At 35.7% G+C, this 14,219-nt stretch overlaps 2 pseudogenes; one reads left to right on the top strand and one right to left on the bottom strand.

Moving 5' to 3' along the window:
- The first annotated feature begins 10,186 nt into the window (after window positions 1-10,186).
- On the top strand, window positions 10,187-11,437 carry LOC136480015 (protein FAR1-RELATED SEQUENCE 5-like; annotated as a pseudogene).
- Window positions 11,434-14,219, bottom strand: LOC136480014 (uncharacterized; annotated as a pseudogene).

Raw genomic sequence — 14,219 nt, 5'->3', positions numbered from 1 at the left:
GTATAGACAGTGGAAAGACCACTCCGTTCTTCAGGCAAAGACCCCAAATCCAGAGGGACAACTGACTGGTTGACACAAGCCTAATTCCTTCAAACTCTAGCAATCTGGTACCCATCCGGGATTTTTCTAAATATATATAAAATAAAGCAAGTGTAAGTACATGTCGTACTCAACAAATATAACATGGGGTTTATGAGGCTCAAAAGGCTGACACTGGTTAACTGCGATTAGCTTTTAATGAGTCATGATTTTAGCAATTGAGTAGCAACAAATTTATCACAAGCCCATAAACACATGATCAGGTAAACATGAATAATGAATAGCATAAACAATTAACCATTAGTGAGCATCTTTATCATCCATATCATTAGTGTTCATCATCTATTCTATAAGGGTTCCAAGGCCGCTCGTGACCATGAGCACGGCTGATATACCAGTTTTATACTCTGTAGAGGTTGTACACTTTCATTGTGAGTCGTGATTTACCCTTTCGCCCGAGGCGGCCAACCTCCTGACCCACTACCAAGGAAGGTCGGCAGGGTTCACTATGAAGCCTTTTAAAGGTTCGTCTAACAAGTTAGGGCCATTAGATTCACTCGGCAAACAGATATAGAGCCCCCCTTTCCGATGGCACATTGACACGCAGCCTATACTCATGGGGACAAAGGCCGCACTATACCCAATTCGTCAAGCCATTCTTACGCCAATAAAGGTAACCACTAACAAGCTAGAAAAGCTCCTCATACTGAGCTAAAGCAAGAGCCATATAGCCCTCACAGCTGTACTGTAAGTCCCGGATGATCACTTACAGATAAGTCATCAGGGAGAGGAATCTAGAGCACCATAAAATAGCCCAATGCTCTAGCCCCCTTGTTTCATGCTGCTAAAAAGCATCTTTTAATGTTTATTGCATATACCATTAGTCAAGTTACAAGATCATGGTCTTTAATTGAGCACTAGCATCATACTACCCAATGCAATACCCCATAGGTAACAAGGCACAAGTACAAAAGACTAGGATATCCTTAGTGGTAGTCAAGGTAGACACATACAGTATGAATTAAATGATTAAAGGTGAATAGGTAACAAGGAAGATCCCATGTTATACTTGCCTTAAAACACCGATCCTTCGATAAGCTTTAATCTTCAACGTTCTTCTTCTTCTTCTTCTTGATCACCACGTATATCTCACCGACTGGACTTAATCATAAAGCACCACACAAGCATCCATACAATCATACATGAAGCAAACAATAGATCTAAATTAGAATAGTACACCAATCATAAAATCAAGATAAAAAGTTTGTGAAACGAATCTACGTCTTGCTACGAACACATAGACACGAAAAAGCACTCTAATCGGAGCTACGGTGAAAAAGATACATCTACCGAAAGATCTACTCATAAAACGATGAGCTTCATGTGTTTTAATTATATATAAAAACATATATAAGATATTTTATAGAGATTATAATTTAAGTCAAGTTTAGATTTGAATTATAAAACTAAAGTAAAATGAATCATATTTTATTTATAAAACCCAGTTGCATAATTATTAATTAAGATATGATTTTAACCACGAAATTTCAAAAATAGTAATATGGTACGCGTAGATCTCGTCGATATGAATCTAACACAACTTGAATGGGCTAAAACGGAGTTAAAACACAGAAGATATGAAATAAACAAGATTTCCTTTATTAAAGTAATAGATTAAATCTAATCTCGAATTTTAAAAGTTGAAAACATACATAACAGTAGTATGAACATGTAGATTATAAAATTACGAACCTAACGCAAGTTGAACGGATCAAATCGGAGTTAAAACGGAGAAGTTATGGCTAAAACAAAATCAGTGGCAATTCTGTAAATAGCTGAAAACGTAATTTATTCTTAACCGAAACAAAATATGCTTTCAAATGAAGAAAACAAAATCTGTAAACATGTTTTGGACTGCGGGTTTATTTTCCAAGAATACAGGGACTCTTTAGCAAAAAGAACAGTGAAAGGGTATGTTTTAATCTGGGCCATTGATCTAAAAACGGACGGCTCAGGATGATGTGTATTTCTATTGTATTTCAAGGTTTGTTTTGTTAAAGAAAAACGGCCACAAAACTCATGCATGACCTCATATGACGTCATCAAGCTAACTAGCATATTGGAACAGTGCAACGCATGCATGCACGGGTGACGTTGATTGCTCATATGCATGTAAGCCTCCATGCCTTGCGTGATGTACGTAGGCATACACATGTGGACATGATAAGCGCGCTAACAGGCCATAGATCATAGCGATATGAAACTAACGCAGCAAATGAATTGAAATAGAGCTAAAATAAATAAGATGTGAATTGGACAAGTGCACGAGTGTGGGTTGCCTTGCTTGCTTCTGGATTGCATGACGAGATGTGTTCTCTAGATGATAGTGTGCTCTTGAAAGGTACAGGTGGCAGAAGATACATACATGTACTTGGTGAATTTGCTGTAGGATCCATGTACGTTGAACAGGAGTTGTGGCTTTGATTTCCTCTCTGGCAGTGAAGAAATTAACGTGCAGGAGCTACTTGCTATGGTGAGGACAGAGGCATGAGCCTGGCTTGGGCATCAACTGGCAAGGACGCTTGTGCCCGGAGATGGATGGCCGACGTGCAGAATAGCAAGCGACGGCGACATGCAGAAACTGATTTCCTTGTAAGCAGACAGATACACCATGATGAAATAAGCGAGTGCAGACTGCAGAGAACACAAAGACCTGATAGAAAAAGGAAAGGTAGCAATAAGAGGCATTCTCACTGGAGACAGATGTGCGGCAGATGAACAATGGTGACCAACAGGGCTCTGACTGGCGGCCGGCACGACGATTCCAAGCCGGCAACGAACCGGTGCCGAGGAGACGAGAACGCTGACATGGCAGCTTGATGAAGCTTCTTCTCAAGAAGGTTTTCTCAGACAGCGTTGCTGAAACATGGTTCACGGTCGGCAATGAGTAGCAGATTGCATGTCCATGGAGCAACGACAGGATGTAGCCATGAGTTGGAGAACGGTAGGGACGGCGGCGGACTTACTTGTTGCCGAGGAGAGTATGGCCGGGCTAGGCAGCGCGGCGGCGACGGCGAGGGAAGGAGGGAAAATATAATTTACTACGCGAGGGATTTTTCAAACTAGGGGTTCCCCTTACGGTTGTTTTGGTGTGCTTTGCCCAAGGGGTTGGTTGATATATATAGGAAGAAAAACTCCCCACATCTACGTCCACTAGCGATATGGTACTAATTGATGTTACACCCTCCACATTTACTAATGGGCCTAAATAATCATTAAAGCCCATTAGTAAATAAATGCACGGGCCTTTATGATTTATTAAGATTATTGCACATGGGCTTTGAGCGTTGGGAAAAATAAGAGATTTATTATTTTCGAAATTAATTAATTTCATGGATAAAATAATTCTAGAAAAGTCCAGAATTGATATTTAAGCCACGAAAAATACTCCGAGACCTCCAAAAATTTGGGGAAAATTCCTAAAGACACTTTGGAACATGATGAACCCAAATAAAGTATTTGAAGCTCATAAAAATATTGTTGGGAACATGGAACATAAAGATTAAGGTAAAGGAGGTAGGAATTAAATTCCAGAAAGATGCTGGAAAATTCCTAGAGATAGATATTCGTCTCCTAAACGTATAAAAACACATACATTTTGCACATAGAAACACGAGGTGCGACCGACATGAATGCAACAAACACGTTTCTACCTTATGATAAATTTTAAATTAATGAAAATTTTATTTTCCTATGTTTTCATGTGCTCAAAAATTCAAAAATAAATCATTTTAACTCTATTTTCAAAAGTGGCAAATTTTGGGGTGTTACAGAGAGTAAATGCATAACCACCAAGCAGTTATTGATAAGAAAATGGACCAAAGAGGCCAACATGACTCAAAAAGTCCAAAACAAGGCCCACAAAGATAAGAACAACTCCTTCCGCAAGGCCCAATCATTGTCACAAACCACCAAACATTCAATAAAAAGCCCAACTCAGGCTATGCATATCTAGAAAGCCCAAAAGAGAGCGCACTTTAACCAAGAAAGAACAAAAAGAAGGGGCAAAACACAAAAACATAGACTTGCCAACCAAGAAGGTCAAAACGAATCTGTTATAACCAAAAGAAGGGCATACAAGTAAAACAAGGAGACTTTCCTAAACTGCAAGACCATTCAGTCGATAAAGGATGGCACAATCCCAATCGAATGCAGATCGGAGTATAGGACTCAAAGAAACCAAGAGCAATGGAACCTCCAGATCCATCATGGGAGCAACCTTGGGATAAACAAGGAGATAAAACATAGGTAAACATCAAACTCAATAAAAAAAAGTACTAGAATAATGGATCTACAAATAAGTTAGAAGCACATAGGAAACAACTACTGCACCAATTCTAAATAAGAAGCCAAAATCACATAGTTTGGCATAATCTTACTGCATAGTACAAAAATTTTGTGTTCTCGAATATGAAATTCATCCTAAACAAACTATGTAACTAATAATGATGACACAATCTTAATGTTAAGACAGATTCAAAATTCCTTATCTAAATTACTCTACATACTAATAACTTATTATTATTTGTTCAATGCAGGAAGTAATAGACAAGGACAAATATACACCAACATCATTACAAGGAAATCAAATGCAGGTACCTTCTAAAACCTAAGGAAAACTCACTAATTTATATCACAACTCAAATACTGCAAAGATTGCATACATCCATAAAAAATAAAAAAAATAAACAGGCACAATTCAGCTAACTTGCAACAAATCCATTTGGAGCAACAACTTCAATGCCTCCAATGAACCAATGGCGGGACTGCTTGGGGCTCATGTACAACTCCCAGATATGAAATTCAAAATAAGAAATACACAAGTTACTAGCAGGTTGTATAACACATCGTCTATTGAAAATAGAGAGATGATGGCACATCAAGACACAGAACAAATACAAAAGAAGCTACTCCTATTTCAAGGTCAAGCTCAAACATCAATGCATCAATAATCACTCAAAGCAGTGGACACATTTCTCAATTACACAACACAAGCAAGGTAAACAACGAAAAACTTCTCATACATTAACCATTTAGCACCATTAAAATAACAACTAAAAATATGATACAATTATCACAGGAGAGCTTAATAGGACTACTGATGGAACAAATTAGGAACTCCCAAGAAGAAACATACTTGGTAAGCAAATTTACAATTTAAAATTCATTAACTTACACCACCTATGCAACTGTAAACTCAGTGTACTGATAATGTAATAATTTTAATACATGTTACAGTTTTCCCAAGAAATGCAGGGATCATACACAAGTATGTTACTGGGTCCAGATATTTTCTAGGTACGAACAAAAACAAATTATAGATATGCAAAATTCAAATACAACTACTCATAAACACCTTACTGTTGTTTATATATCATAGAAACTATCTAATTTATTAATCAAAATAAATACAGGGAACTCTATAGGTGCAGAAACAAATTTCAAACATTACACATGAGATGAATATGCCATATCTAATGCTCAAATAGGAAAAGAGGTAAACATGAAAAAAAATTACATCAGTAACTTGCCTGATTGCTAACATTTTTTTTGGCAGATTGCTGTTGAAAACATGAACATCATTCCTAAAACAAATACCAATTTCAATTACTCAACTTCAGAATTAGAGGTAAGACTCTAAAAACATGATCTCAAACTACATATGCATTTACTACTACAACATTCAATATGATACAATAATGAACTAGATGTAATATTAACAATTTCAAGATTACCAACTCCACTCAAGAACTGGGATGAAGAATACTTATCAGAGCAAGAAGAAGAACCGGTAGAATGGCATCTTAAAAAAATGCAACTTCAAGTAATACAAGAAGCTACAATTGTTGTAGAAGATGTGTCAATGACAACATCAGACCTGACAAGGACAAATTCAGAAATTGCAAATAATGAAATAGTACTAGTAGAAGAGTTACACTGTGCAGAAGGAAAGGGAAGCCAAGAACTCATTGAACATGAAATAGATGAATTTAGAAGTAGAGAACTGATATCAGCATCCGAAGGCAATAATGCAGATATCATTAGCAAGTACACCCCATAGTTAGGGATGGAATTCAAAGGAAAAAATGAAGCTTAACACTTTTTCAACTTCTATGCATACCTTGCTAGGTTCGAAGCCGTCGTAGTCCATGTCTTCAGGACTGGAAGCAAGAAAAGGAATGGTGAGATAACCAAAGTGACAATGAAGTGTCACAGATATGGAAAAAGAGTAGCCAAATACAATAGATCAGCAAGAGGCAGCAGTATACAAGGATATTGGCAAAAAGTACAAAGAGACAAACAAATGTGATAGCAAAAACAAACTGCCCATGTGTGATGGTTGTGAAAGAAGTTGATGACATTTGGAAGATTATAATGCTAGACTTAGAGCACAACCACGAACTACAACCAGGACAGAGAAACCAACAATTCAATGGACACAAATATATGATAGAAATAGAGAAGGCACTGATCAGAACCTTGAATGATAACAACATTCCTACAAGGACAATGATTTCTATTTGTCATATCTTAGAGAAGGACCTACAACACTACCAGTGAACAAAAAAGATGTGAGCAACTTCATAACAAAGTTAAATAGAGAAATAAGGGGAAGGTATTAGACAACTTCATAATTAAGAAGAGTCAAGATCCTACCTTCTTCTACAAATTTGAGTTAGATGATGACAACAAAGTCAAAAATATCTTTTGGAGAGATGGATCATCACTGAAATACTATGCAGATTTTGGAGACTATGTCAGCTTTGACACAACATATATGACAAACAAATACAGATTACCTTTTGCACCTTTTGTTGGAATCTGTCGCACCCAGTTTTAAGAACAAAATCAGATACACACCATATGTGAGCCTAGGAAGTCAAATCTCACATATAGCTACAAATAAAGGTAATATCAATAGACAATGCTTAATATATAACATACTTAGTATAGAGAATATAACCTTAGATAGCAAATAGCGGAAAGACAACTCCGATCTTCGGGTGAAGACTCTACTTCCACAGGGACAACTGACTGGTTGATCACAAGCCTAATTCCTCCAAACTCTAGCAATCTGGTACCCATCCGAGATTTTTCTAAAGATTTAAAAAGTAAAGCAACTGCAAGTACATGTCGTACTTAACAAATATAACATGAGGTTCATGAGGCTCACAACGCTGACACGGGTTTAACTGCGATTAGCTTTTAATTGTCACAATTTTAACAAAGGAGTAGCAACAAGTTTATCACAAGCACATATAAACACATGATCAGGTAAACATGAATAATGAATAGCATAAATGGTAATCATTAGTGAGCATCTTCATCATCAGTATCATCTGTGTTCATCATCATTTCTTTAAATGTTCCAAGGTCGCTCGTCACCATGAGCACTCTGCAGAGGTTGTACACTTTCACTGTCAGTCATGATTTACCCTTTCGCCCAAGGTGATCAGCCTCTTGACCCACTACCAAGGAAGGTTGGCAGGGTTCACTATGAAGTCTTTCAAAGGTTCGTCTAACAAGTTAGGGCCGCTAGGTTTCTGTGGCCTGCAAATGTAGAGCTCCCCTTCTGATAGGCACAATAACACGCAGCCTATACACTAACGGATAGAGGCCACACTATATCCAACCCGGAACACACTCCTCTTGTGCCATAAAGGTAACCTATAACAAGCTAGAAAAGGTCCTCATACTGAGCTAAAGCCAGAGCCATGTAGCCCTCACAGTTGTACTATAAGTCCCGGATGATCACTTATAGATAAGTCCTTAGGGAGAGGAATCTAGAGCACCATAAAAACAGCCCAATGCTCTAGCCCAAGAGCATCTTTTAGTGTTTATTGCATATACCATTAGTCAAGTTATAAGATCATGGTTGTAGTTGAGCACTAGCATCATACTACCCAATGCAATACCCCATAGGTATCAAGGCACAAGGTACAAAGTACTAGGAAATCCTTAGTGGTAATCAAGGTAGACACATGCAGTATAAATTAAATGATTAAAGGTATATAGGTCAACAAGGAAGATCCCATGCTATACTTGCCTTAAATTCAGATCCTTCTATTGAATTGTAACCTACAAAAGACTTCTTTTAGATCACCAACGTACTTCTCACCGACTGAACATGATCATAAAGCACCACACAAGCATCCATGCAATCATACAATAGAACTAAATTAGAACAATACACCAAACATATGAAATAGCAAGTAAAAAGGTTTTAAAGATGTTCTACACGTCGCTATGAACACACAGACACGAAAAGCACGCTAATTGGAACTACGATTGTAAAGAAACGACTACAAGGTTTTATATTATAAAAGAAAAGAGAAGACTATAAGCTTGATTTATGTTAATTAGGAAAAACTATGTGAGTTGCATTAATTTAGATTAAACAAATCATATTTATACTTAAAAACTGAGTTGAAGCTAATCATATTTTATTTATAAATATTTTGATATCATTTATGCCTATTCAACTTTAACTTGCAAATACGAACTGACATGTGAGAACATCTAATCAAATTTGATATGTGTGTTTAGACTAAACATATTATAATTTAGAAATATATTTATGTTAGCAACTAGTCATGTTAAAACTTACTTGCAAAAGAGCATTGTATATAATTATGTTGCTTTTATTTATAAAAACTAGTTGCATGCATATTAATTAAATCAATATTTAAGCACATATATAAAAGTCACTTGACATGAAAACAACGACACTAGCATGTAGATCACATCGATATGAATCTAACGCAATTGGAACGACTCGAAACAGACTTAAAACGAATATACGATGACGATATTACAAACCGGTGGTAATTTCGTAATTACCTCATCTTCTTCCTTTGGCCTCCCATACAGCCACCACATGGCCATGGCAACAACAGCTGCGTAGGAGTGGGCTCGACTTGTTGCATGAAGGAGATGATGGCCGGGCTAGGCAGCGCGACGGCAACGGCGATGACGAGAGGAGGAGAAAAATCTAATTTACTACATAAGGGATTTCCCAAACTAGGGGCTCCCCTTACGGTAGTTTTGGTGTGCTTCGTCCAAGGGGTTGGTACATATTTATAGGGAGAAAAAGTACCCACATCTACATCAACTAGCAATATGGTACTAATTGATGTTGCACCCTCCACATTTACTAATGAATCTAAATAATCATTAAAGCCCATTAGTAAATAAATGCATAGGCCTTTAGGATTTATGAGGATTATTTCACATGGGCTTTGATCGTTGGGAAAGTGAAAGATTTTTATTTTCATAATTAATTAATTTTGTGGATAAAATAATTTCAGAAAAGTCTAGAATTATTATTTAAGCCGCGACAAATACTCCGAAAGCTCTAAAAATTCGGGGAAAATTCCCAAAGACATTATGGAACATGAGAAACCCAAATAAAGTATTTGGAGCCCATGATGAGATAATTTAGAGCAACTAAAAATTAAATTATGCTCACAGACAAGTAGGAACAAGTTCTAGAAAAAGCTAGAAAATTTTCTGAGAAGCTTGTAGAGATTGATTGACGGACGCACGAGGAACTGAAAGGAGTGATATGCGTTACAAAGAAAAGATTTTAGGAAGCTCCCAACGAAAACTTGAGTCGAGAAACAAAGAATTTGATTGTAGAAAAAGATAAACGCGTGCTGGAGAAGGAAAATCGACCAACTAACGTATTTTAAAGACTTTGCTCACTCTCAACACACAAAGAAGCAACAAGCAAACATCACATCATCCAAACGCCCTTCAAAATTAGAAAACATTGAAAATTAACATTTTTTTCTATAACTAAATTTGCGCTAGCTGAAACTAAACTTGGTAAATTTTATCCAAATATTAAAACATTTATTTTAATTAGTGTTTTCTATGCACAACCCAAAATCAAAAATTTTGGGGTGTGACAGAATCACTGGCCATGCGCAGACATGCATCTTTTGGATGTGCTTTCCTACATGATGAGACAACAACAACATTCAAATGGGTTTTTGAAACATTCCTAGAGTCAATGGGAGGCAAGCACCCTCAAACTATAATAACTGACCAGGACAAAGCTATCAAAACAACAATTAAAGAGGTAATGACAAATACAAGGCACAAAAATTGTCTTTTCCACATCAAGACCAAATGCTACTCAAAGAACGTCAAAGTATTTGCAGCTAAAGATGGACTATATGAGGAATTTGAAGACATAGTGAACAACTATGTCACAGAAGAGGAATTTGAGTACTTGTGGGAGAATATGATCAAGGAAAGAAACCTAAAGAACAACAAGTACTTTACAAAAATGTGGGAAACAAGGAAATGATTTATCCCAGTCTACTACAACAATGATTTTTTCCCTTTCATCCAAACTAGATCAAGAAGTGAGGCTACAAATGCAAGATTCAAAGAAAATGTGGGTCCAACCTATAGTATTATCAACTTTTTGAAGAAGTATGAACACATAATTGAGACAATAGACAGAGCAGAGAACCTAGAGGACCACTACAGCAACCAAAAAAGACCAAAGAAACTAATCTTTGGATACAAATTTGAGAAGCAAGCATGTGAGTTATATAACAAAAACATATATAAGAAATTTCAGGTTCAACTGAAAGCTACTTCAACACTCATTTATAAGGAGATTCAACAAGACAAGGCTTTCGAAGTATGGCAAAGAAGCAACCAGGTATATAAGGTACAAAGGATAAGGAAATACATAGTGCTAACTGACATGACAAAAAGGAAAGAAGAATTCAGTTGCATCTGTGCCAAATTCATCAAAGATGACATACTCTGCTCCCATATCTTGAAAGTGATAATAGAAAAAGAAAGTAGCACCATACCAGATAAGTACATAATAGATAGGTAGAGGAAAAAAGATATGAGATTGATCCAACAAAGATTAGAAGACAAAACAACAACTACAAGTTCTCTGCTCATATTCAATATACTATCAAGGAAGTCCACTATACTGAATCCAAAAGCATCTAAACAGGAAGAAGCAATAGATTACCTTATAGCATAAATGGAAAGGATTGACTTGCACCTGGAAAAGTTACTAGCACCTCAAGGCATTTAGGATGGTCAGAATGAACCAAACTCACATACAGAAGTACAAATAGGTGGAACAACATATACTGAGGTCAACAATTTAGAAAATATTATTCCAGATCTAGATACAACACCAAAGAAAGGCAAGCCACCAAAACCAAAGAGAATGAAGACTGCAATAGAAGAAGTAAAGGAGAAAATGAAGCAGAAAGAGACCAAGAAGAAGAAGAAATCAACAAAAAATGAAAATTCAGGTGAATATCTCACAAAAAAAGCAAGTGAAATTAGTTACTAACTAATATCAGTTATCAAGTATAGTGATACAATTAGAAAAACAACACCATTGTCCACACATTTTTTCCTGATAGAATCACCAAGCAAGCCTAAGATAAAGAGAATGAAGAAAGCATCCAACAAACACTAATGCAGAGGAGAACAACTCAACAGCTCCAAGGAAGAAGTAGAATAAGAGGATGGAAGACAAGAACAAGTCAGCAAGACATTTTTCAGAAAACATCAGCATATGTAATACTATATTAGACTTAAGAACTGTAGTACAAGGTTTGCTTGTATGATGTGCAACAGAGCACAAACAGATTGTAAGGCACTTCCTTAAGTACTACCCTATTACAAGATAGGGAGACCAAAAGTTTTTGATACAGCATTAATACCTTTACAAACCAGCGAAAATACTGTAGATAATGAAAACTAAAGTAAAAAAGAAAGCAAGAAAAAATAGCTACCGAGAGCCACCTTCCTGAAAAAAATACAGTCAACTAAAAAAACAAGTCAAAAAAGGAAGCAAGCACCGATAATACCTGATTGTGATAATAGGTAATGACTGGATTCTTTTTTTTGAAACAAAGTAATGACTAGATTCTTGTAACCAGTGTTCCTAGGGTTGAACAACATCTCATTGCATAACTTGATCCTGATATTTGTAATATCTTTGCTGCTGAACAAAGAAAACAAAGAAGATCTTGGTGACGACCAATGCTCAAGAAACATCATAGCATAAACTCCTGAATCAATACTACATTAATTTAAAAAAGATTAATATGATAAAAAAAATTAACAAAGGTAACCATAACAAAAAAGAAAAATATATAAGACTAAAGAGAAATAAAAAATAATTAACACGAATCAAAAATACTAAAAAGCACATACACATACTTATTATCTAGAGACTGCTTGGGCACACTTGGATATATAACACCATATTCACTGAACTTCATATTAGTCTTGACAAACCTGTTCCACTACAATTGGAATTCTAGAATCTGGATCAAAAAATATAAAAAGATCATCAAATAATTAATCACTAACACAAAAAATTAAAGCTGATGAAACAAAACATACCATCTTTTCCCTAACATATTGCTGGTAAGCATGAAGTTCATAATAGAATGAATCTAAGAACACAAATTTCCTATCCTTAACATCAACAACAAAGACAAACCAATGATCTTCAAAGAAAGTTGGAAAATACAACTGCACAAGCAAAAAAATAAAATAAATATTCAAATAAGAAAGCAAAAGAAAAAATGGTTCATCAACCTTAGAAAACATTACTTTAAAACCTACCAAGTCAAAACGATGAAGTGGCATGGCTTTTGCATAACGCTGAAAAGTTCTCATCATCACATCACCATCAACTTTAGCATGATCTTTGAGAAGATTATCCTTCAAACTCAAAAACATTAGGATTAAAAAATGATCACATTATCTAACACATAACATCAAACACTTACTGAAATGTTAGAAAAGAAGTAATGCCACTTCAAAACATCTGGATGTCCATCAGGCCGGCAAAAGAGATGATAGGAAAATGCAGCCACCACAAAATTATTTACTTTACCACCTGGCTTCATAGATTCTCCAAGAGACTAGTATGTACAACGAACACCTCCAAAATACAAAGCATCCTCACTAAAAAGAACAAAATAGATAAAAAAGTATTAGTTACATAAAAACAAAGAAATACACAGGAGCACAATCAATAACAAAAAAGGACAAGCAATTACTTGCTGGGACTAGACTTTGACAAAGCACGGATAGCCTTATAGTTTGCAATTATAGATTTTGAAACTTTAAATTTGTCTTGAAGATTATCAAAATCATCACTATAATATCGATATCGACTTGGACAAACCATCCTTCTAGGACCATGAACAGGAACTTTCCCACCAGTTGATGAATCCCTTGATTTGAAAATCAGAATGACCAGCCACACCTGCAGGATCAATAGAAAAATCTAATGGAAAACCATGAGTTTTGTTCAGACACAAATTAGGAGTCTCTGAGCTCATCCACGCTTTTTCCAACTTGGAATTATAGATAACATCAGATTTTTTACTTTCAACTCTGACTATCAGAAAAGGACCCTGAACCGGTACAAACAATAGGAGAAGTATCCTAAAAAAAGGAGAAAGACAACCAATTATAAATATAAATTTTATATACATATATATAAATGACAAAATCAAAAAGAAAGAAGGAAAACTAACATTTCCTTTGGCTGTAGATTTTTGAGAATTCTTCACAGAACTATGACTGAGAGGCAACATTGGAGGCTTCATAGAAAGTTTAGGTATAATATAGGGAGTTTCTTCATCAGAAAATGGAAGAGTTTGCAGAATTACACGATCCTAAAAAAGAAGATGAAATATAAACAAGACAACAACAATAATAGAATACAAAAATTTAAAAACAAAAACAACAAACGATAAAAAATTTGGACCTAACCTCATCTCTACTACTAATAGAGCCATTCTGAGAATCTTGAGACAGCTACAAATTAAAATGAATAAAAATAAGCTTACAACAAAAAGAAAAAAAAGGAAAACAAAGAGAGAATTTTTAGCACACTATACCTTAGATGGAAATATTCTAGATCGATGCCGAAAAGGAAATGGGGAAATAGATTCAGGGATAACAACATTCTCTTTATCAATAAGAATGACATCCCTATCCAAATTAGAAGAAATATGACAACCACCAGAATGACAAGCAACATTAGTTCTATCAGCCAAAGGGTTACGAACAGAAGCATGAGCAAGCCTGACTTTAGCATCCAT

The sequence above is a fragment of the Miscanthus floridulus genome, chromosome 9 (genome assembly GCF_019320115.1).
Source record: "Miscanthus floridulus cultivar M001 chromosome 9, ASM1932011v1, whole genome shotgun sequence".
Classification (NCBI taxonomy): Eukaryota; Viridiplantae; Streptophyta; class Magnoliopsida; order Poales; family Poaceae; genus Miscanthus; species Miscanthus floridulus.
The sequence above is the reverse complement of the archived record's forward strand: the minus strand, read 5'-3'. Positions and strand labels throughout refer to the sequence as shown.